Genomic DNA, 25139 nt, shown 5'->3' on the forward strand with positions numbered 1-25139 from the left:
TTTAAAAAATAAATGTCCAGCAGCTTAGTACCTTAAAAACATCAATAGAATATTATCCCTGTAAAAATTAATTTTGCATAGCAGATTTTCTGGATTAAAGTCCTGTATTGTTTCTCTCACACACTGTACACAAGATACGGAGTAAACAATCTAGAGGATTAACAAGCAATGAGCAAGAATCCAAGAGGTTAATAAGTGGTTTCTATGAGTTTTTTGTAGAACTATCTCTAACACATATTGGTCGTGTTCATTATGTATTGATAACAACTATAGAACCTTCATAAAAGACTCACTGAATGGGCTTCACAGAACCAAGGGTCAAAACAGACCTCTACATCATCTATTCTGATTTTCTGCTAATTATAATTTTTCCAGATAGTCCTCATGAAGTCCAAAGAAAATCAAACTTTTAGTATCACAGACTAAGATAGGAAAGACTAAGAATACACCTACAATATGCATGTGCTGCAGAATGTGTAGAAGGAGAGGAAGGGGTACCTCTAGAGGGTGATTACTCCACTCCCTAGGTAACCTCAACAAGGTGTCCATCTTTTTCCATGGGCAGTGAGTAGGTTGAAGACCAAAACTTCTTACGAATATTAATGCATTATATCCTACTACAGACATTTGACTATGTTCACATTTTTATTTCAAAAAGACCATTCACAAAGCCACCAGATCCTAGTGATTTTCAATCAGTACTGACATGGGCAAAATGGTAAGAAGTAGAACTGCTCCAATCTAGGGTAAATACAAAAGCCATGCAATAAATTCCAGAAGCAGTGCTAAGTTTTTGGTTATATATCCTGCAATTTTCTGGAGCTACACAAGATACTACTTTATGTGTAATTATTACTTTTATAGTTATCACATAAATAGAAATCACCAAAAGAACAGAGGTAGCAGGTGATGTGAGGGATCTCTTTTTTCATCCCTGACCAATGTGATACCTGATGATTTATGTCTAAGTTACTTTTAAACATTTTAAACTTTACTTTGTCATTTTCCACAGTCTTGCTTCCAAAAACAAAAAGCAAGCCTGGCTTGTTATGTTCTATTAATTTATTAAGTGTACATTCCAACCTTTCATCCAAGCCATCAGTGAGAATACTGAATATTACTGGAACAAGGAAAAACACTCGAAGAACTCTACTAAATGGTGTATCATTGAGAACTACTCTTTGTATATGGTTTCGAAATAATTTATGCACTCATGTGATGATAATTTATTCTAGCCCAGTTTCCCTAGCACACAATAATAGTAACAACAAAAATATTTTGCCATACAGTCTTGTCCAAATAAAGCTGCTAATACTAGCAAATGTATTTTAAGAAGAATTATAGACTTTGAAAATAGAACCATTGTGGACAGAAGATTTCAAGTGATAACACAGTCTTGCTAACAATTGATTTTACATCTATATGGCTACTTTTATGAAGTACGTGCTTTACTGAAACATTGTTCAATTTAGACTAATGGAATTGCTTCACAGTCTTTTAAAATTGAGTTTTGTTCAATGAAATGTTCCACTGAGAAAACAACAAACACATACTACTACAGTTTAGAAACAAATCAGTTGCACAACTTCACAAAGTTCTAGACCACAAAATTACTGCTTACTGTTTATCTTGTAAAAGATATCTTGATCAGAAACATACTGAACAGGACTGCTAAGACCAACAGGACCAGTCATATTGAGCTTTGCAAAAAAGAAAGGTTACCATTTACGTTAATTTTTATGGAGATACAAGGCAATTCCACAAACTCAGGAGGCACAGATCACTCTTCTTAACCTAATTTGGATTATTAGCTGACCTTTTCTACTTTAACTCTGCGATATATTTTGTTTGTACCATCTGCTTTACTCAGAAAAGCGAAATAACATGCTCCCCAAGATGGAAACAGAGTGCCAGTTCCTTCTGGACTGGAGGAACTGGAGGCCAGCAGAAACTGAAATACAACACAAAGCCCACCTTCAATTACGTAAAATTTGATTTGATATTTAGGGATATATTCCTCTGTATTTCCAGTGAAAGAAAAGTGAGATTGACTTCCTCTGAAAAATACATGGTGACAGAGAGACAGCAGCATAAAGAGTACACACATATACTCACAGATTTCTCCAGTGGAAAAAAGGGAAATAGGATAAAGGACAGGTGAGCCAGCCTGACTGCTCATGATGTATAGCCTGCTGTCTGACTGCCAAGACAGAGAGGAAATCCCACAAAAAACCTGCATTTTACAGGAAGTCAAAAGTCCTAAAGCTGAGACAAAGCAGATGGCTAGCCCTCATTGAGAACAGCTCTAGGGATTATAAATTACAGAGATTTAGGAGATTTTATCAAGAATTTTAGACATACAGATACCAAAACTACTTTTGTCTTTTTGTCAAAAGGGTTATGATTTCTGAGAGTCAAGATTTTGCTAACAGTGACAGGGGAAGAAAGGCAAACTGTTCAGTCAGAAGCATAACTGAAAGTCCAGGCAACAGCTTACTCAAGACCAGAACAGCTGATGCCTTGTTGATATGGAAACATGTGTCATGGTGACTCCTGCCTTAAAAGATCATCATTGCTGTCTTTGCAATCCATGTCAAGCAAACCCATGGTAAATGCGAGTATTCAACCAGAGTTATCTGGAGCCAGTCAGTGATGGCAGGAGAATTTGTGCCATGCTTGCCTAAGTGCCTAACACAAGTGGTAGCAGCAGCCATGAGAGGTGTGTGGGTGTGTGACTCGCACTGCACAGCGCTCACTCTATGCTACAGAGACAGAGCAGTCAGCTTTGCAGTGTAAATTTACTGCAAGAGTAAAGTGAGATGAGTCCCACGCCTTCTTTTCAAAAGGAGTCTGTATTTAAATAGTGCAACGTTTGTGTGTGTGTTGGCTGATGGGGGGGAAATTAGTAACAGTGTCATTAAGACTGCAGTTATCAAACAGAGTTTAATAGAAAGTGCAAAACTTCCTCATTTTAGCAAGCAGCATAAACCCTATATAACTTAACAGACTTTAAATTCCAGTGAAAGTTTGTGGGTAAAGATTAGATTGCTGATAATGACATACCTTAATCTGTTTGTTCCTTGAGGTCAGATGTCTTTACACTATGGGAACACTGATCATTGCAATACTTGGATTAAGTTATGAAGCCCCTGTCCCTGATGTTAGAGAAGCCTCTATCAAGACAATAATAACATTTGGAATATCATATGATGTTTTATATATATTGTGCTGTCATATATGAAGAGACAGTAGAAAAATTGAAAATTATGAGGGTGTTTCTTATGACCTAAGGGGTCTTGGGGGAAAAAATTGCAATAATGTTCAATATTTGAACTGCTATATTATTTCTGTATCTGGATACAAAAAGATTCTTATATACTTAATTTTTCAAACAAATTGAAGGGCAAATATTAAGTATCCCTGGCTTTATCAAATCCAGTGTTATCAGCTCCAGAGTGTCTCATGAGCTCCACGATGTGATGTTTTTCTGTAAACCTGCTCCTTCTGAAGACAGTTGCTCATGCACGAATAGGAGTTTTCATATTTTAGTTCGTTTTTCTATGCTCATAGATGAAAAGGTGAAAAATGTGAAATTTAGGTGCTGATAGGCTCAGAAGGAGCTGAGAAAAGCAGAAGATTCTAGAAGGAGGTTTCCAGAGTCTTATTTCAAGATTACACTATTTTAAAGCCAGTCTCATAATTCTGGAAGGCACAGTTTTTGAATATTTGGCATTTGCATGACAAGAAACATGGAAATATATTGTCTTCCAGCTTTGCTGGTTGATGCAGTTATCCTGCTCTGCCTTGCTATGATACAGAGATAGATTTAGGTTTGTTTGGGGGTATGCCTACACACTTACATGACTGAAACTTGATCATGAGCCAACTCTTGACGTACTTGCTAGAACACTTCATCTACATTCAAGCCAAACACTGCTCATTGGTGTGGCTATGGAACGGCAGATGGTGTGAGCTGGAAACTGCAAACAACACTTCAAGGTGTTAATGAAGAACAGCATCAATCTCTCCGCAGCTGAGCTCGACTGCAGGAATGCTTCTGGTTTGCTTTGAGGCAAAGGCACATCCATAAACACAGCAGGGGCACTGCAAGCGAACCCGTTTCGTATGCGCTGAAGCTGTGAAGCTGTGAGGACAAGCTCGGGTGGGCTGGTGCCGAGAGCTGGCAGGGATGGCAAGAGCATCCCCACAACAGCCACAGGTTCTGTGGGAGAGCTGGGAGCTGACAGTGGGACTGCTGCCATGCTGCATCAACCCTGCAGGAGAAGCCTTAAAACAACCTGGACCTCTTCAGCGCGCAGGAGCTGGGTCAGCTGCAGGGAGCGGCTTTTTCAGGGAGCTGTTTGCTGCCAGGGTCACAGAGGACAGAATTTGTCCCGAAGTGCTGTTTTGCCCCGGCCTGAGCCACTGGGAGGGGAGTGCTTGGCACCAGTGCCTCTCTCACCCAAGAGGGAGGTTGGATGTTGCTGTCTCCCAGCTGTGGGGCTGGTGTGTTCCTAAAAATGGGCACACTGGGGCAGAGCAAATAAAAAGCCATTGCACAATCACTGACTATCAGCTGGAGTTGGCTAATAAATTGTATACCAGCAGGACACAGCAGCTCCCTGTATTGTATCAAAGCAGTAGTGACTCCTGGCTGCGCTTCCAGCAGCACGGAGGAAGTAAGCTAAAGCCCAAATCAGTACTCCTGCCATGAAACAGACTGGAAGTTTTTACATCCCTCTGGGTGTTTGTCAGGGCTGTAACACACTGATGGCTTGTGGCAATCCTGAGACAACCCAAATCCCCAAGATTTTTCTTCTCTCACAACTGAAGTCTCTTAATTTTTTACTGAATACCTATGAGCATCTGGTTCCTGACAGCAAGCTCTGAACCATACAAAATAGTCCATAGCTCTTTACTACATGGAATAGGAGGGGTACAAAGTAGGGGCACTACTTTGAAAGATCTCAGCATGCAGACCTCTCCCATTCCTTTCCATTAACTGGTTTAACTGGCCAAGCTCTATCCTAATTTTCTATATGTCTTTTTGCTTACTGTTCCAGAATTTCATTGCTCTGATGACTAGAATATTTTTTTTCCTAAATTGAAGCCTGCATTTTCATTCATGATCAATTTATAAACCTGAGGTTTGTGTTTACAATACAGATATCTTCTCTTTTTTTTGGGTGTACACTTCTTGGAGGTCGTTAGAGAGACCGGGTTCATAATCTCTTTCCCAGACTTCTTTATATTAGGTTAAGTCAACATCTGTTAGCATCCCCTTGCTTCTTAGCTTTCCTGTTCTCTCCCTAGCTTGTCTCTGTGTCTTCCACTTTTTTATTAATCTTACTGGAACATGAATGATAAGACTTTATCCTACAAAGTGCTGTTTAGGAGACTAGTTGACAGAGTCCCTTGGAAGGCAGTTGTGAAAGACAAAGGATTCCAGGAAAGCTGGACATCCTTCTTAAAAAAACATCTTAAAGGTGCAGGAGCAGGTCATTCCCATATGTCAAAAGACAAGCTGTCAAAAAAGACCAGCTTGGGTGAACACAACTTTGGCTGGCATTCAGGAGAAAATAAGAAGTTTTTAATCCTTAGAAGAAGGGGCAGATCACTACAGGGATCTTGTGAGGTTATGTAGACAGAAAATTAGAAGGGCCCAGACCCAACTAGAACTCCATCTGGTTACAGCTATAAAAGACAATAAAAATGCTTCTTAGGGAGAAACTCTATCTTTTACTGGATATGGGGTGAAATATAGCCACAAAGTATGACGAAAAGGCTGATGTACTTAATGCCTTTGCCTCAGTCTTTAATAGAAAGAGCAGTAGTTCTCAGAGTACCCAGACTCTTGAGCTGCAAAACAGGGATAGAGAGCAGAATTAAGCCTCTATGTTCCAAGGGGAAATTGTTAGTGACCTGCTACACCCCTTAGACAGATACAAGTCTATGGGTTGGATGGGATCCATTCAAGGATACCGAAAGTGCTGGCAGAAGTGCTCATCAAGCCACTTTCCATCATTTATCACCAGTCCCGGTTTACCAGTGAGGTCCCAGATGGCTGGAAGTTGGCAAATGTGATGCCCATCTACAAGAAGTATCGAAAGGAGAATCCAGAGACCTAGAGGTTTGTCAGCCTGACCTTGGTGCCAGGGAAGGCCATGGACCAGGTCATCATGAGTGCCTGTACATGGCATATGGCATGTACAGGACAACCAGGGGATTAGACCCAGACATTGTGGTTTTGTAAAAGACAGGCTTTGCTTGACCAATTTGGTCTCCTTCCATGGCAAGATGGCCTGCTTAGTGGATGAGGAAAAGTCTGTGCTTGTTGTCTACCTGGACTTTGACACCATTTCCCATAGTGTTCTCCTGGAGAAACTGGCTGCTCCTAGTTTGCACAGGAGTTCCTGTACTGCACTGGGTTAAAAACTGTCTGGATGGCTGGGCCCAGAGTGGTGGTGAAGCTGATGGAGCTCATCCAGATGGAGGCTGGTCACAAGTCCTGAGGTTTCTCAGGACTCAGTGTAGGAGCCAGTCCTGTTAAGTATCTTTATTAAGGTTCTGGAGGACGACATCAAGCGCATCCTCAGCCAATTTGTATATGACACCAGGCTTGGTGGGGGATGTTGATCTGCTGGAGGGCAGGAAAAATCTGCAGAGGAATCAGGACAGGTTGGACCAGTGGGCTGAGGACAGTGGTATGAGGTTCAACAAAGCCAAGTGCCAGGTCTTACACTTGGGTCACAACAATCCCAGGCAGTGCTTGAAGCTTGGGGAAGAGCAGCTGGAAAGTGGCTCAGCAGAAAAGGACCTGTGGGTGCTCGTCAACAGCAGCTGAACATGAGCCAGCTGTGCTGAGGTGGCCAAGAAAGCCAGTGGCATCCTGGCCTGGATCAGCAATGGTGTGGCCAGCAGGAGCAGGGCAATAATGATTGTACCCCTATGCTGGGCACTGGTGAGGCTGTGCCTCAAACCCTGTGTCCAGTTCTGGGCCCCTCACTACAGGAAGGACACTGAGGGGCTGGGGTGAGTCCAGAGGAGGGCAACAGAGCTGGTGAAGGGTCTGGAGAGAATCCTGTGAAGGGTGGCTGAGGGAGCCAGGGATGCTTAGCCTGGAGAAAAGGAGGCCCAGAGGGCACCTCATCACTCTCTTCAACTCCTTGAAAGGAGGTTGCAACCAGGCGAGGTGAGCCTCTGCTCCCAAGTGACAAAGCTACAGGACAAAAGGAAATGGCCTCAAGTTGTACCAGGGAAAGTTTAGATTAGATCTTAGGAAAATTTTCTTTATGAAAAGGGTTTACAAGCACTGAAACAAGCTTCCCAGTGAAGTGGTTGAGTCCTCATCCCTGGAGGTATTTAAAAGACATTTAGAACTGGTCCTTAGGGATGTGATTTAGTGGTGGACTTGGCAGTGCTGGGTTAATGGTTGGACTTGATGAACTTAATGGCCTTTTTCCAACCTAAGTGATTCTATGATGAAGACACTGATAACTTCACTTTCTCTGATGGAGTTACCTTGCTTGGTACATCCTAAGATTTCACCTTTTTGTTTTGTTTTTTTTAACACAACTGCACCAATGGCTCAGAAATATCTCACAACTAATAAACATACTTTTTTATTCTCCCTTGTTTTGCCGTCTCCAAAAAGTAATTGTAGAAACTTTATTTACTTCATTGAATGCCTGACTTCATATTTGTATTACTAAATTTTATTCTGATCTTGCAGCATCTCCTTTGGATGAAAGGTACCTACCCATCTGCTAGGGTTTTGTCAATCTGAAGAATGAATGTATTTCTTCTGTGCACTCCACTGTCTAACAATTGTATCTTCTGCCTGCTCTTAGCCGTGTGCTGAAGACCATTGGCCTGCTTCCCCACATGCCCTTCACAGTTCTCACCTTGCAGTAGAAGAAATACTGTTTCCAATTGCTGCAGTGCAGGGATTATGTCCCTGGTGAATTAGAAATGCATGAATAGTTAGGAAATGTGAACCTTACAACATGGAGCTTCTCTTACAGATCCTAAAAATTGCTTGAAAATATCAGTCTATATTTAAATGCAATTACTTATATTTAGCTTTAATTAATGACTTAAATGATCTTATTTTAGATCCAAGTTAGCCATTACTTGTGGTTTCTCTGTGACCTCAGCTGCTGTTGATCAGAAAGTCAGTAATTCCAGTCTGATTCTGTCTTGTTGGTCCTGGAACTAAAAATTTTTTGGCAACTTAATTAAAACTTATAGATTATGTAAACAGAATGCCTCCTATTTCCATACTTGTGTTATTCTATAAATGTCTCTGTATTGATGGTAGATTAGTCCAGCATTAAATAAGCAGAAGATAATCTTCCATTTTGTTTCAGATCATTAACTTCATTTTCTAGCCAGCTGCCTCTCTGCAAATTCTAAAAACATTGACTCAATCTACATTGGTGTTACTGCTCATTCATTTCAGTTATTCCAATCAAATGCCACAAGATACAAAAAATACCTCAGATAATCATTATGGGACAGAGCTCCAGAGCACTGCCAAGGTTCTTCACCTGTTGAAGACTACAGGCTGCTATGGTGCCAGCTATGGTCTCCCAATGATTTACTATTAAATCCATCCTGGCAGGTTAACCAGATGAACTGGTAAACATTTTTTTTTTTTTTAACTTTCATATTGCCTTTTAGATTTTTTGGTGTGCTTAAATCTGTCTCTTTAAAAAAATTGTTAAGTGCATCTTAACAAAAAAAACAATGGGAATTGGTCTGTATAAGTAATTATCACAATCAGCACAAACTTACTATTTTACCAGCTCCTGATCCAATCTTTTGTTCCTGACTCTTCGTATCAAGAAACATCTCCATCACCATTATTCTCCATTAACTCTGACAAAGATGATCAGTTTTTAAACACTGGTGGTTGCATTCTCTTGATACCTTTGCTTTTAAAATTATCTCTTTTGCACATGTCCACTTCTAAAATCTTGTGAAGTTCCAGAGTTATCAGGCATTCAATATTAGGTCCTTCAAAATGTTTTGTTGTTTTTTCAAGTGTATGATTGTCAGTAGACACTATTTTTTCCAACAAATGGGGGAAAAATCAACTTCAGTTGTGAAGAGACAGTATTTTTTTGTAAAAAAAGACAATCACTAAAGCTAGAGTCTGCTCCACCACAGACCACCCAACCCACAGAAAGTTATCCATCAGAATCAGCCAGCTGTGGAAAGCAGCCTGCCCTGGATGCCAAGGATCTCCAGAGTACAACACAGACAAATTCATATAATTCCTGTTCACCAAAGGATTTAAACCAGAAATATTCCTGCAAATTACTATAATATCTTCTTATCGTAACTACCACCAGCATTTCTGAAGGGATCTGACATTACAGAAACCTTGAAATACATTAGCAAGTTGTTTGAGACAGAGAATATAGAGAAACTTCAGAGGATGGTTGGTTTCTGATCAGATTCAACTGCCAAGAATATTATATTAAAAAGTAAGCTGAAGATCCTTAATGCTACCTTGAAGAGATATTCTCTTCCTTGTTCTGAACAAAAATTCATCACAGAGGAAAATTGTTTTACTATAACCAAAGCTTTCAGTAGCCATTGCAATAGAAGGTATTGCAATAGAAGGTTTTTAAGATAAACAAAAAAGAACAATCTATTCCAATACCAAGACAGCATTAAAAAAAGTAAAAACCATAAGTAGGATATTCTAAGTAACTTAGTATCTGTTAGGTTGGGCTCTTTGGCTCATGTCACTAACAGAAAAATCTTGCTATCATTATTTCATTAATAATTCTGCTAAAATTAACAGGTATATATATATTTTTCTAATTGCAGAACATATTTCCTTGGTGATCCAAACACTTGGGAAAAGGTATGTAGTGCAGAGAACAAATGCATCTGACCAGAAGTAAATATGTACAATAAAATTGAGATAATTGAGTGAAAAGGCTTAATCAATCCATAGAAAACTTCATGCCCACAGCTACTTTCATTATTGAATTCTTACATATGTTAGTATAAGATAGTTAAAATGCAATATTCTACTTAGTATATTTCTTGTACAGTTGCAGCCTAGGAAAATTGAGTCTGGTGCCTTTAAATACCATTTCTTTAGAGATTCCTAGGAATGCAGAAGACTTTCCAAATGTAAAGTTTTGAGGGTTTTTTTTTGCAAGTGCAGTGCTGCCAAATATTTTTTACCACTAAATAAATGCTATTTCAGCTGCATTTGAGCAGTAATAGTGGTAGCTAATGGCCTATTCAGTTAATCATAGTTATTCACTCCCTGGAAATGCCTCAGAATATAATAAATGTTTTGTTTTCATTATGGACTCTTAAATTACAGGCATTATATAACACCCATGATATATAACCTATCTGTATGACTACAAACTGAATCCAAAATCCCCTAAAGTATTTCTAGTATTTGGAACCTTCAAATAAAGAAATATGCTGTTGTTACCCACAGAGCTACTAAAATAGCACTAAAAGCAGGGCAAGAAACGGTTTTAAAGAACATTCTGGTTTAACTAAAATGTGGCTATTTGTCATCCATTTGCAGAGGTCTGAAATAACTATTACAGAATATTTTTTAAACAAAGAAAATAAGAAACATACTCAAATAGCTGAACCACAGAGACCCTTCCCTAAAGAAAAAAAGGGCTGCAGATGTAGGGTTTCAATCTGCCCCAAAAGAGACAGAATAACCGTAAAGTCTTCACTCTGAGACCAAGGCTCTCATCGGGTGTTGCATCAATATAACATTTACCTTGTTCACCTCTTTTTTAATACTTATATAGTTTGTAGAAGTTCCTGCCAGTCTTAGCTCTGCTTTGTTCACTGCTCAGGAGAGATTACATATATTATGCTGCATGTTGACAACCTGTCCCAAGGGCAGTGTGAGATATATAGATATATATATCTGCAATGTAATAGCTAGCTCTATCTGATTGCTCTGTGGTTGCCATTATACTGATGAGGCACAGAACCCCCTGTAGTTTCTTCAGGAAGTATCTTCCAGATGTATTTTTAAAAGCTGCAGAATATGCTTTAAAACAATGTTCAGTTTCTGAGGTCAGGCTGTGTTTGTCAGCTGCAATTGCTTAGCAGAAAGGATTAGATCGTAGGTCATAAAAACATTCCCCTGGTTATTTAAAGGAGTGAAGACAACCTTTGAAACAGTCTTCTGCTGGCCTCCTGGGTGAAAGAACTTCCCCATGGAAGAATACAAAAACTCAGAAGACTTTCAAAATTAGAATATGGACAAATTTTGCATTAAACACCTCTTTTATTTCTCCTGGACAAAAAGATACTCAAGTATTTGCAGAAGAAGTAATTTGGCAGGCCATAAAAGACATGGGGAGGGTGTTCTAGTTTTAACTTTAGTTTTGTAGAACTTTTTCGAATTTAGTGATGAAAAGGAAATCAAACCAAAGTGATTATAAAATGAGAGATTTCAACATGCCTAGGAAGGAAAAAGCAGACCAATGCTAGAGAAGCACAGGGAATGTAGCCTCAGCCAGCTTTAGAGACTAATCAAGGACACCCTCAGGCAAAGGCAATCCAGAGAGGGAAAGAGTTCAAAAGAGAAGACTAGCTTACAGAAGGGCAGCACTAAAGCACAGCAGCAAATTAACCCAGTGCACAGTAAGTGAGCAGTATACTATACCAGGAGATAATTAATTACCTTAGAGCCCCAAAGGAGTAATTTAAGAGGTATCAGTAAGTACACATGCTGGGAGAACTGCAAGAATTCACTATGCAAACATGCAGGGAAAAGAAAGATAGAGAAACATAAGAAAAATCATGCAAACATGTTAGAAAAAGAAATGCAGCATTGAACAATCTTGCTAGTTGAAAATGAGCTTTGCCAGTGAGAATACTGCTACCATCAACTGCAGCTCAGCAGAGATCAATTTAGCACCTGAGCATTGCCTTTGGTGGCTGAAATATCAGTGACCTCAGGTCATCATATGCTGTGACAGTGACAGGCAAAGTCTGACTCCATCCTACTACATAACTTCTGCTTATTATCAATCATAAAAAGGTTTTCCGCGAGGTTTCTCAAAACAATCTAGTTGTAAAATCTGATGCCTTGTACATTTGACAATGTCACGCTCTGGTGATAAAGGTGATTTGTAACATTTGATATATTAAATTGGGTGAGGTTGCAAGCAGTTTACAAGATTGGATTAGAAGTCACCATAATTGCAGTAATTTGGATAAATCTTCTGAAATTAATGCATTAGATCCACAATGAGAAGGCCAAATTACCATAGAAAGATCTGAAGGGAGTTACATAAGCAACCCTAAGTCAGGATGCAATCCACTAGCAGAAAAAGGGATCCTGATATATAGTCAGAATAATGTAAGCAAATCAAGCAGCAAGTAGCAAGGCTCTGACTGCATTACTATATCCAGCTCGGCCTACTAGGCTGTTGAAGGAAAGAGACAGTTGGAGGGAGTCCAGGCAAAAGTCACAAAAAAATTGATAACAGATGTAGAAGAATGGAAGGTTGAAAGAAATAGATTGTTTAGTCTAGAAAGAGTGAAGACTAAGGGAAGATGTGGTAACATATTTAAAATATGTAAAAGTTTTCTATGAGGAGAGGATGATAACTAATTGCACTCCATGTTCCTCATGCAGAAGACAAGACTTAGCATGCAGCTGTGGAGAAAAGCTTCCTAACACGAGGCCAGTCAGTCAGGCAGCAGGTTATCCACAGGTATTGCATGTAATGGTGTCACAAGAAAAAGCAGCGGCTGAGACAAACCCATGTGCAGGTGAGAAGTGTGCTTGGTTCTCCCTGAAAGCAGGTGAACAGTACAGGTGATCCAGTGTGAGAACCTGTCCAGCCTTATGCTTGGCCACAGAAACCAGGCACAGATGAGAGCTTTCCATCAAAGAGACTGAATACTATGAAGCAAACAACTGTCATTTGTCTCAAGATGCTTGCCAAGGGAGGATAGAGCCTGCAGGACAAGGGATGAATCTCTCAAATCCATTTAGCTGGTGAATTCAATTGGCTGGAAGTAGCAGAGAGCACCCACTCAGTCACTACTGGATGCTCTTCTACTTGTTTAACACGTTCATGTTCAGTCATACCTTTACTCCACCTTTGCTGTTGATAACCCTTTCCAGTGGTTTACAGGAGCATCATAGGAGTGGTTTATCCAGAGGATTCAGGTATACACTGCTGTGGGGCCACTGGAGGAATGAGTTAGTGAGTGTGTTAGAATGAGCTGAACAGGCTTTAAAAGCAATAGGCAGGGCTGAGGCTGCAGTGGTGCCTGGTTGGGACCAGGCTGGTCACCAAGCCTGTACCTAGACAAGGCAAATGACATGCAGAGGAAAAAGGGTGACACACCAAGAGCTTGCACTGTAGACACTCCCACTATGGGGGCACAACTGGCAGCCACCAGTGCCAAATCTCTGCCAGGGAGGACAAGCTGTGCAAGGCCACTGCATTGCAGGGGTCAGCCATCCCAGCCACTGACAGGGCTGCTGTTCCCAGCTGGTTGAGAAAATAGGATCCGAAACCCCAGTATGACAGCAGAGGGAAAGACAGGCTTCATTGTGGGAACGTCTGGAGTGACGCCTGCAAGTTTTGCTGCTTTTAGAACAATTGAGGAGTAGAGACTAGGGAGAAAGATTGTGAAAGGTCCTATCCCTCACAGAAGGGCAAGCCTGAGTGCTCAGACCCTCAAGTGGCTTCACCTGTACACTGGTGGATCCACAACAGGTCTCTCACTATTTTTTTTTAAATGTTCTTAATTTAATTGACATTAACTAGAATTTTCAAAAACAAAATCCTCAGGTAAACTGGAAAGTGAGGCTCATTGATTCACAGAGTGAAAAGATGCAGTGAGAAGCAGGCGCAGTTTGGGTGTGCTGGGTCTTGCACACTGCTGTCAGCCCCTCTGTGGGTTGTCCCCCGTATTAGTCAAACACCCTGTGGCTGACTACAGCAATCCTGGCATAAGGTGCCCTGCCTCTACTTGAAGGCACTCCTTCTAATGGAGCAAATCCATTTTCCAAACTACAGTGGGCATAGAGTGCAGAATTAAACATTTCCACTTCTCTTAACCTTTAACAAAATTATCTACAAGAACAAACTACCGTCAGTTAAAGTAATAAAATGGAGAGCAAGGGCAAACATAGCCTAATGTCTGTACTCATGCTCAATCACATGTAAAGACTGGATAATGCACTGTGTATGTTGGAAACTCCTTCTTACATGACAATACAGACCATAACTATTGTCTTGGCAATATCAAAATAATTGATAAATGGGATTAAACAGATCCTGTCAAATACTCAGTTGCTTTTTCTACTTTCCTGTTAAGCCTTACAGCTCTCTCAAAAACTTCCTCAGGTTAGAGTAAAATGAAGATCATGTTTTAACCATTTTTAATGATGATTTCCATGATTCTCCTGGTATGACGTCAAAATTGCTGCATTTTACACTAGCTTTTAATTATAAATGTAGACAACAAGTGAGACTGTACTATTTATAGAATCCAGGTTTGAATTTTTTAATGGTCCCTGTAAGGGAAAAATAGTAAAAGAAATAGTACAATACTGATACAGAAATGTTTGCAATGTAACATCCTGATTGCTCCTTTTTTATTTTCCAAATGTGCTGATGTAGCCTTAACATTTCATTGCGTAATGCCCATTGAAATTAGTTTAAATTTAATAGCTGTTTGCACCTCCAATGGCTTCTGGAGGGGGTGAGGGGGGTGGGAAGGAACACCTGTAATTATAGAAATTATCAGGAAAGCAACACTCAAAAGACTTATTTCCTCCTTTGATTCCATGGTCACTCCAGAGCCTCTGCAGACTGTATTTGCATGAGTAAGGATGAGTTATGAAGTAAAATAAATCTGAAGGTGACTTCTCTATCAAATGATGTAACTAAGTGGGATATCATCAATTTCCAGAAAATACTCGCTTTTCTTCATTTTTTAAGACTACTCTATTGGGCATCTACTTCAATCTCGCCATGGAATGGTAGCACCAGCTAAGTGCTATGAATGTGATAGATGTTCCTCTTTCTGCTATGTCATCATGCCATCTTTAGGTCGCTGCATGTTGAACAATTATTACAGACATTTACGGCAGCATAAACTCTGAAGAAACTATGCCAAGTAGGGACTGAGGATACAGAAAATAACTGTGAGCGTCCAAGGACAGAAGATGTCTGCAACTTCCCAATTACGTAAAAGCATCCTTGTCTTTGTTAAACAGTTCAGTCAAAATCTCCCTGAAAGCATACAGGTTGTTAAAGGAAAAGGCATCACAAAACTTCCCATTAGTTTTTACCAGTGGTAAGCAGCAGGGCCCAAATCTGTTCCTAGCACTTCTGTTATGAAACCTAACACACACAGGCAAGAATGTTCCTCAGCTAATGGGTCACTCTCAAAACAAGCAAAACAAAGAACTAGGGGGAAAAAAGGTAAATCCTGTCATCATCCCTCTATTAAAAATTAAAAAACCAAAATGCTGAGACATAAAGCAATTTGTCCACTATCACATAATGCCTATAGTAAGACATGTGAGATATTTACTTTAGAGCACTCAGTCCAACTTTCATTAAAACATAATATAATGGATCATATTCCTATGAATTAGTTATTTATATAAGACAGGATGCTAACACAGACAGAAATTCCTGATTTCTCTGGAATTGTATTATTGATGTGTTTGTATGAGAGCTCTAGATCCGATCCTCTCCAACAAATAATAAAGTGAGGACAGTTCTCATCTGGAACAAGGAATGCATAGCATGGAAACAGGAGCATTCTAGTCAAAATGCTCAGGTGATTAGATACAATAAGAAAGAGAATAGGCTGCAATGAGAGATCAAGGTTTATGGAAGTTATTATGGTACTTTCCTCTGATCTCCACAAAACAAGCAGAAGAAAGAAGGAATTTACAGATAATCTGCAGGCACAATAATTGTCACCATAAAATTCCGTATTTTGTGACTTTATTGGTTTCTTTTACAAATATCCCAGCATGAGACCTTGAAGGATAAAGTAGCACAGTTTTACAACTGACCATGATTTTAAAAGAATACAGTCTTTTTCAATATTGTACTTAACTATGCAAAGTGAAAATCTTTGGACACAAAATTATGTCCTGGCAAAAGTACCTTGAGAAATAAGGTGATGGTGTGGGCAAGAGCTGGGAAGTTCTAGAAAAAAGGGAAGCTTGAACATAAGAGATACTACACCGAGTGGGAAGAGACAGAATAATCCAACATGAAAGACTATGTAAGTGCATATTTATAAGCACTGGTTATTCTGTGTTAATCTAATCCTAGGTAGGTTGACTTCATCAAACATTTTGATTCAAAATGCGCTTTACTTTCTAGGTGCAATTCCATCAGGATTTACACCACCTGCTGGGGAACAACATTTGTGTCTTTGAGAACTTGTGCTTTTATGCAATGCACTGTATCACACTCAGGATAAACAGATGCCTCAAAGGAAGGGAACCCAAAGGACTTGGGTAAACTATGAGACTAAAATTATTATTTTACTTTTCGTAGTGAAGGCCAGATTGCTGTGTCTTGTAATTGATTAGTTTCCATAGTTATACAATTATAAGCTAAAGAGACCAAATAAAGTTAGAAGTATTTGTTTCCTGTGATGAAAAAAAATAAATTTCACAAACAGACACTCTCACTTTCTGCAAAACAAAAAAAAAATACATTATGGGAGAGAAGACCTCTTTTAATGTGATGACACATCAATTTTTGGACACAACTACAAGACAGCTTTATTTTGTATGGCAACTTTCATACAAAACCTATCTTTGTTTGAGCCTTACGTTTAAACAGTGCAAGTAATTTAATAATACAGTTTCACTGTTCATACAAAATAAAAGCAGATAAGGAGACAAATCAAGGATGCATTTACATCTATATCCTGACTGTCCAACAGGAACTTAATAGTGCTGTAAATTTTAGTCTGTTTAAAAGAGTCAATCTGAATATCATACTGGACTAAAAGTAGTCAGATACCTGGAAGGCTGTAATTGAAACTTCAATGATCTTGGTGACAAGATATTTATTTATATCTGGGCTCATGGACACTCATTTGTAGTTATTAAAATAAGGTTTAATAATCATTAAAACATCACTAAAATGTGTCTCAGTCAAAATCTTGCCGCCTGGGAAACATACTTGCTTCTTGAAAATCTAATTAAAAGCCAAAGAAGGTATCATATCTCAAAGTGCTAATGAAAAATCTATCATCTGCTTCTATCAGACTATATAAAAATTAGAAATGCCACTGAAAGCAGATGGGAGGAATGAGAAACTCAATCAATTATTTGTGAAACATATCACACAGTGTATTTTAGAGAATTAAACTCCTTTATGTGAATTATTTTGAAATTCATGAAAGGTAATTAATGCCATCAAGGAAGAGCTTGCTGGTGGAAGGGTAGTTTCTGTGTAATATTTCCCTAACTTTTAATATGAAACTTTGGGAGATCAGACCAGTTTCAAGAAATGTCAGATTTCAAAAAATATTTGACTAACATTTCACATTCTAGGGTAAAAAAACCAATGGTTTCATTAGAAAAAAACCAGAAAAATCTCACAAGCTCATCCACTTTGAACCACAATTTCAGGAAATTAAAAAACTAGAAAACAGAAACATGAACTGAACAAAAGGACAAATTAAAGCTGTGTTTTAACATATAAGACTTTAAAACTAGGCACTGCTTTATCAATTGTGCTTACAATCAAGTAAGCAAATGGTCAAGTTTATATAAGTGTTACGATATTATTTTCTGTTTCTCCATTTTTGCCTTATTTGTTCCTTTTTCCTTTAGACACTAATACAATGATATTTCCACATTTAAATGTAAGCACATCCAGTTATTCTAAACAGATCAATCATATTTTATGTGCTTTGCTGGAATAGTGACTAGATTTTAAATTTCATAGCAATCATTTTAAAAAGTGGTAAATCAATGGGGGAAGCATTTCAATCCACTTTTCAAAGTATTGAAGAGAAATCAAAAGCATTTATTATTGTAACAGTTAAAGCATGGCTGAGTGTGTAAATGAACACTCTCACAGCTTCACAGAGATTTTCAGAGTTGAGAAGGGACCCATAAGATGAGTCATCAGTGAGTCCAATTGCTAAGTGAATAGCCTGTACAAGGATCAAACCCATTTGATCATGAAGTTGGTGTAATTAGCATCATACTCTGGCCAGCTGTGCTCATCTCACAATCTGATCATGTTTCCAACAGACATATTCCAGCAGATTATTTTTATACTTTCTCTTTTTGGCAGAGCTGCCCTTCAAGTTCTTCAAATGTGTTTTGATCCTGAAGACTGTCAAGGATGAAATAAAGGGGTAGAAAAGAAGGCAGGATAGTTTTAAATTACGTAACACATACATACTACCTTCAAGTATGTTTAATTACTGCTTTTAGATGGTCACTGTTGAGACCTTAGATGCACAAAGCAAATGTGCAATCAATAGCTACCAAAGCAGCATCCATCTCATCCACTTACACAGGAGACAACAGGAAAAAAACATGCTATCTGCTCTGTAATAGTAGCATAATTTGAACTGCTGGGAACTGGTAATAAATATTCTTAAATTGACCTGCCCTCTGACAAGGAATGATATAACACTTTTGAATTTACCTTTACTAGAGGAGAATCCAATCTAACTGCAAATACCTAATTTTAACTAAATTCTACCACAGGGTTATTTTCTTAACTACTTCTTTATATGCTTGGGCAGTATACTTCTTTCTTATTACCAAAACTAACTTTATACTCTCTTGAAATGAGTATAAATGGGTACTGATTGTAAATTAGATGTGACTGCTTAGACTTGGCTCTCTGGTCAGTTTGAAGTGTGCCTTCCTCAATCTCTCAGGGAGCTGCTGAGCAGGATGAGCATCTGCTCCTGACAGCATAGTTGATGGTCCCGTGTGTCAGAGGAAATCATCAACTGCTCCATTTGACATCCAGCAGGAATTTGGGAAACAGGTGAAGTAGACATTTTGCCAGTCTAGGGACAGATTCTATCATAACTCCACAGTGGTCTCTGAGTTAAGATAGTGTAAGATAGTGTCTCTAGCTGTGTTAGCATTGAATATTTAAGATATAGTTTGGAATAACAAAAATTTTTTTAGAGTTATAGAACACGTCTGGAGCAAAAATAGGGAACTGCAATGCCCTGACAACTGTAAAAACCTGAGTAATGCAGACCCTTTTCCGTGTCGACTCCTTTCATACTTTCACACGTGAGCACAGATTTTCAGAATAACAGTGAAAAGTAGGAACATTTTATATAAGTCATACACAGCTTCTGCTCTCAAAATCTCATCCCATTTCTAGGCAGTGGAAGGTTTGCCATGTTGGAGGTTGAGAACTGGATACGAGTAATTTTGTTGACTGCTTCCAAATGAGACTATGATTTCTCCTGGGTCTCCCAGACTTTTATGAGTATCTTAAGAGAAAGCCATGAAGAGCTATAAAATAAAATAAAATGAGAAGCAGCAGCCCTTTCAAGGTTTGCTAAGTTGCCCAAAACAACTTCTTTTCTCGGTAGAATGACTCTGAGGTTTTGTTTCAAGCAACTCCTTTGGGAGACATCACCTTGTCTTGTTACAGGCACACCCATTTGGTGATGAGCAACAGGAGGGCGGGTTGCCCTAAGGACATGAGCATGTGAAAAAACCCTCTTTTCTTGATACTTGAAGTATCTTTAATAAAGCTGACCTTTGGAAACAGATACTATTCACCAGCAGTGTATCCTCCTCACGAAGACCCCAAGGAAGGCCTGTACTTTGCTCTGAGAGGAATGAGAGCTTCCTGCACCTGCACTTACTTGGCCAGCAAAGGGGTGGACAGAAGACTTCCTCATTCCTTCCCATCTCATTGCCACAGCAACTTTCACACAGATTCACAGAACAGTCAGAGTTGGAAGGGACCCACAAGGATCGTCGAGTCTGACTCTAAAGTAAATGGTCAACAGAGATTGAATCCACAACCTTGGTGTTACCAGCACCATGCTCCAACCAACTGCCTTCTCCTAGGACAGCACACGCACCAAACCAGGGTGAGGGCTGCTGAGCAGCTACATCCACAGCATGGGCACATGATGAACAGGTGCTCCTCCTGGTGTTGTGGCCTGATGTAGGGGCCTGGAAACCTGACAGGGAACTGGCCCGGCACTTACAGTGGCAGCGTAAAACATGAAAATTTAAAATTACCTTTAGAAGGGTTGTTTAAGTTGAAATTATTTTAATTATTACTTTCAAGTTGTTTAAATCAGAAAAACAAAGAGAGAGTATTATGATAATTTATTTAATCTGGTTTTCCATTTGTAAATTTTGTTGGGTTTTTTCCTCCCTGTAGCTAAGTTTACTTTTACTAAAATGACCACCTAAACATTCTGATCTAGAAACAAATAGGACCATTATATTTTTTGATGAGAGAATACAGCATATCAACATAAATTTGTTTAGCAATGATACAGTTTAATATATATTCAGATCTTGATTTCTTATAAAGAGATTTATAGATAATATGCATCTTATTTTCAAAGTGACAATTTTTAGTTATCTTCAATTCTCACCCTTTTGAGTCTATAGGCAGTCATAATTTGCAAACAATGTGAAGACCTCATCAAATTTCCTTTTGTTTTGCAGTAACTTATGCAATGAAGTTTGTCTTTTGCTTTATATGTGCAATATGGTTTTCTTGGTGCACCCACAAGTATTTGTTCATCTGCCATGTGAACAGAGTAACTCTACAAAAGCCCATCCATCCCTTATTGCCCTGACTCTGATGTGGAGAGAGCCTTTATGCTCCCATTACAAACCTGCCTGATGTGTTTCTCGACCCAAGCCATCCCTCTTGCCACCTGTCCAGCTACTATTCACTGAACAGTCAAATGAAGCTTCTCTTTCATCTCACCAGAAGCTGGATAGCCTGAGCTAGAAATCTGGAAGCTGGGAGACTTTTCCTTCTCTCTGCTGCGAGAAGAATGTGGAAGTGGAGCTCTGTACAGGTGGAGGGACCACATGAGATTTACTGCCATGCCCTCTGTAAGATGGTGGCCAGTTGACAAAGGAGTGACAGAATCCAAGACAGACAAGTGACAACATGAGGTTATGAATGACATATGCTGCCTTTGGATCCAAACACAGTGGGACCTGTCCAGAGGTTTGTGCTGGATTTACTGTGCTACCCCAATAAAGGTAATTCAAGCACCAATCAAATAGCTGAACTTCTATGGATCAAATCTGGGTATGGCTGTGTGAAAATCACTCTTTGACCCTTTCTCACAAAACCAATTCTAACAAGAGAAAAAGGACTTACAGAACTTTCTTTCTCTGCTGACATAAATAAAACTGAAAAAACCCCTGGAAAACTCTTTCCTACTCTTTGGGACAAATCAGGACTTCTGTTACCAGAATGCAACGCAAAAAATCTAATTAGTTTGATTTCTTTTTAACCTTATTGAATCTGTGTTTGAAAAACCTCATGTCCATGTAAAAACTGAAAGGGTATTTATATTGTAAAAGTCCCAAAATAAAATCAGATTCACCTTTACTTCCTTCCTTTAATTCACAATAAAGAACATAATTTAATTCATACTCTGTACCTGCAGAGAATACTACAATCACATTGTTCATGAACAGAGGGAAAAGATATTCACTGTAATATGGGGAGAAAAAAAAATAAAAGAAAACGTCAGAGAAGCAGGAAAGATCTCAATAAAGAGATGAATAAGAAATTAGTCACTCACAAAGAAGGTTATCACATGAAAATCTCTAGCTTTCTGGAACTTCCTTTCACATTTCAACATTGTAAGACTAAACCTCTGGCTTCTTCTTAATGCATGGAGTAGAAATCAACATGAAAAAATTGAAATACAAAAACCAACTAGTGTACAACAGAGGGTGAAAACCACTCCAGTGAGCATGTACACACAGGAATTGTACAGAAGGCAGTGCACTGAGGCACAACAGTGAATGATTTTGAGAACTGTACTGAAGTTATACAGCACCTCACCTGTACAGGACTTAAAGCAGCAGCTCTCTGGTTTCCATAGAGCCACACCACAGTGGGCTGGGAAGAAACAGCTACGACTACGCATGTGCTGGGCACCCTCTGCTGGTTTCACAGCAGCAAGTCACCAGGCTTGGGAAATTAATATAATCAAGTGCAACCAAAATCCAGGGAAGAAAAAACATTTTAACTACAAGTAAGACTAAAAAAAGAGGGATCAAAATGTTTTTCAAAAATTAAAATAAATAAATAATTGCAAAACTTTGTAGATTTTAACTCGGCTATCTCAGCTGTTTCTCCTTACAGTTTCTATCAAACTAACAAAGACAAACTACACTTATAAACAAAGCATTAAGCATTTCTTGTATTGAAAATCACTTTTTTCTCCTTTAACATAACTTTTATCAACATCATAGTTAGCAATAATTTTTCCTTAGTTCACAAGACTCCTCCTGAATGTTGACAGGGTTACATGTGACCCTTCATGGTCTACAAATCTGACATAAACAAAACTCTTGCACTTCTGAAATTTCCAAAAGCAAAACAAAGTATAAATGTGTTAATCCTCAGCAGCAGCCAGCTAGTTAGGCACCAGTTCTACACTATAAGCAAGCAAAAACATATATAAATCCCAGTAAATTCACATAACATCCCTCAAGAATCCTTTAGTTTCACAATTCTTCAAAACCACATTAATCTCCCTTTGGTCACTGCCAACACTTCTAAAAATATTTTCAATCAGTACTTAAGCATTAAAGACAGGAACATAAAATCTCAGGTTTGTTGCATCCGTAACAAAATCAGCAAGTGTTTAGAAAATCTTTCAAATGCAACATTTGCACCTGAGAGGAGTTGTCATACTGTTAAATTATCGAAAAAAGAGGTTCTCTCAAAAGAAAAATCCTACAATAACTCTGACACTTGACAACTTGCTACTTCCTATGGATTTGGTTACAAAAGTGTTCATGATTTTAGAATGCAGAATTAAAGTATTATATCAATAAGCACAGGTAAGGTGATTGAGTTTCAAAGATTTCTCCTTTTCTTGCCCACAATCCATTCCTCCGTCCCACTAGATTTCCCAGTTCCTGTGCTGTTTGGTTGCTCATTTTTCCATCCTCCTCCAAGTCCATTAGGCTGTGATACACTCAGACGGAGATAAAGGTAGAAAACACAACTTTTGAGAGAAGTTAATGCATTTTGCCAAGGAGTACACTGTACACAGAATCAATGTACAGGACACAAAGTATAAAGATAAAATGTAAAAGAATAAAAATAAACTAATTCAGATTTTTCAGCAGTCTGTACAGCCAGAAAATATATGTTCTTTTATAGAAATACCACGATCCAAGAAATTTGGATTATTTATTAAATTTGTTAAGTTTTTCACCACTAGAAAACAACAAATTTAATGGCACTCTGATGAAGACTACAGGATCCTCATCATATCCATGAGCAAAGGGTGTGAATTCCTCTCACCACTTTTGCAATCATCAAGCTCTATTTCATGCAGGAGAGAATTACACAATGGAAAAGCAAATGCTGTTCTCAAAGAAGCAACAGAAAAAGGCACACGTGAGAGTTTGCCACGCGTCACAGACAAGACCTAGCAATTCCTGTACTGCACAGGTGCCTGTAGAGTTTAGGGCTTTGCTTGGTATTTCAAGTGTTCAGAACAAAAATGGCAGAAGTGGGCACCCTTCACAAAAGGCACAACCAGCTGCTGACTTTGCAGCTCATCTAAGGGCCCTGAACACCAGTACAGATGATAATTAACAAGGGGAGCAACTCATCGAGCTGCTGTTCTCATCTTCCTAAATCCAGAGACTTGCTGCAAAGAAAGGTTCAAACACCGGATATGGTGACCTGGAAAGACAGGCTTATTGTGTCTCACTGCACACAGTCTGAGAAGGTGCTCTTTGCAGGAAGTGTCAGCATGTTTTGGGGACGTGTTGGACTTTCTCTCTTAAGAAGGTAAGGAAATAGGATGCATTGGCTGGCTAGACACCACTGCTCTATGTAGGCAGGAAAAGTATAGAGGAACAGAAAGAGTACATAGAAACTGTTCCTTCAAAACCCATCAATACTTCACTTTCAGACTGAAGACACTAGAAACTATATTATACTAACCAGCTTTAAAATGCTCACTTCAGATGCTTTTGCCAAAGAAATCAGAGTGAAAATAAAAATTGGGCAAGTACTTCATCACTCCAGTAGATGTTTTGTGCCTGAAGAAAAACATTAAATCTCCTATTTCAATGTCTTTAGAAATGGATAACAATGTCATTTGAAGGATTCAAAAGGGCACTGGAGGAGACCCAACAACATCCTTGTTAGGAACAGTGATGACAATGAGATGTAGCATGCTTGCGTTAGCTGTTACCTAGCATGGTCAAGATTACATGAGGAATGGGAAAACAAATGCAGATGTAAGGTGTATTTGAGGTATCAACCTACTGAGAGTATTTTGGAAGGTCAGAACCACAAAAAGTTTCAGGATTAACTTTTGGCCTTTTCCCAGCAAGTGAGATCTTGAAGTAGGAATCACCTGCCTACAGTATCTTCAGATACAATTCTGTTCCAGAAAAATCCAAACAAGCCCCTACAGTGGTTTTATCATCTTTCTTGCTTGTAACTGGGTTCCCTTCAAATACAGTACCTGGTTCTGATTTGCCAGTAGTTATTACATTGAAAAACATACTAACTTTAAATACTTCTGTTATTTATAAATATTAAACATGTGACAAAGTTCACTAAAAAAGACTACGTTGCTGACTGCTGTAGTAATACCACTGTTGTGGCTCAGGTGGAAAAGACAATCTTGATCCCTGGATGAGCAGGGGGCCTTGTGTCCATATGGTTCAATATTATTCCACTCTCAAGCCTGTGCACCTGGCAACACACAGCAGTTTGCCTGGACATATTCGCACTCCCTGCACTACCTCACAGTCTGAGATGAAAGGTTGTGGTTGGTGTTTTTTCTAGCCAAGCATCAGGGTACTTAAAGTTTTACCTGTCACAGTTCACCAGCACATCATTTTCTATAGTATAAGACTGAGAACCTTGTATTCT

General features: G+C 38.9%; 1 protein-coding gene across 2 annotated transcripts in view; it reads right to left on the reverse strand.

Annotated features, from left to right (window-relative positions):
* The window catches only part of SCAF8 (SR-related CTD associated factor 8), a 150949-nt gene that overhangs the window by 63917 nt on the left and 61893 nt on the right, over window positions 1-25139 (reverse strand). The gene's annotated exons all lie outside the window — the stretch shown is intronic.

Source organism: Catharus ustulatus, chromosome 3 (genome assembly GCF_009819885.2).
Source record: "Catharus ustulatus isolate bCatUst1 chromosome 3, bCatUst1.pri.v2, whole genome shotgun sequence".
Classification (NCBI taxonomy): Eukaryota; Metazoa; Chordata; class Aves; order Passeriformes; family Turdidae; genus Catharus; species Catharus ustulatus.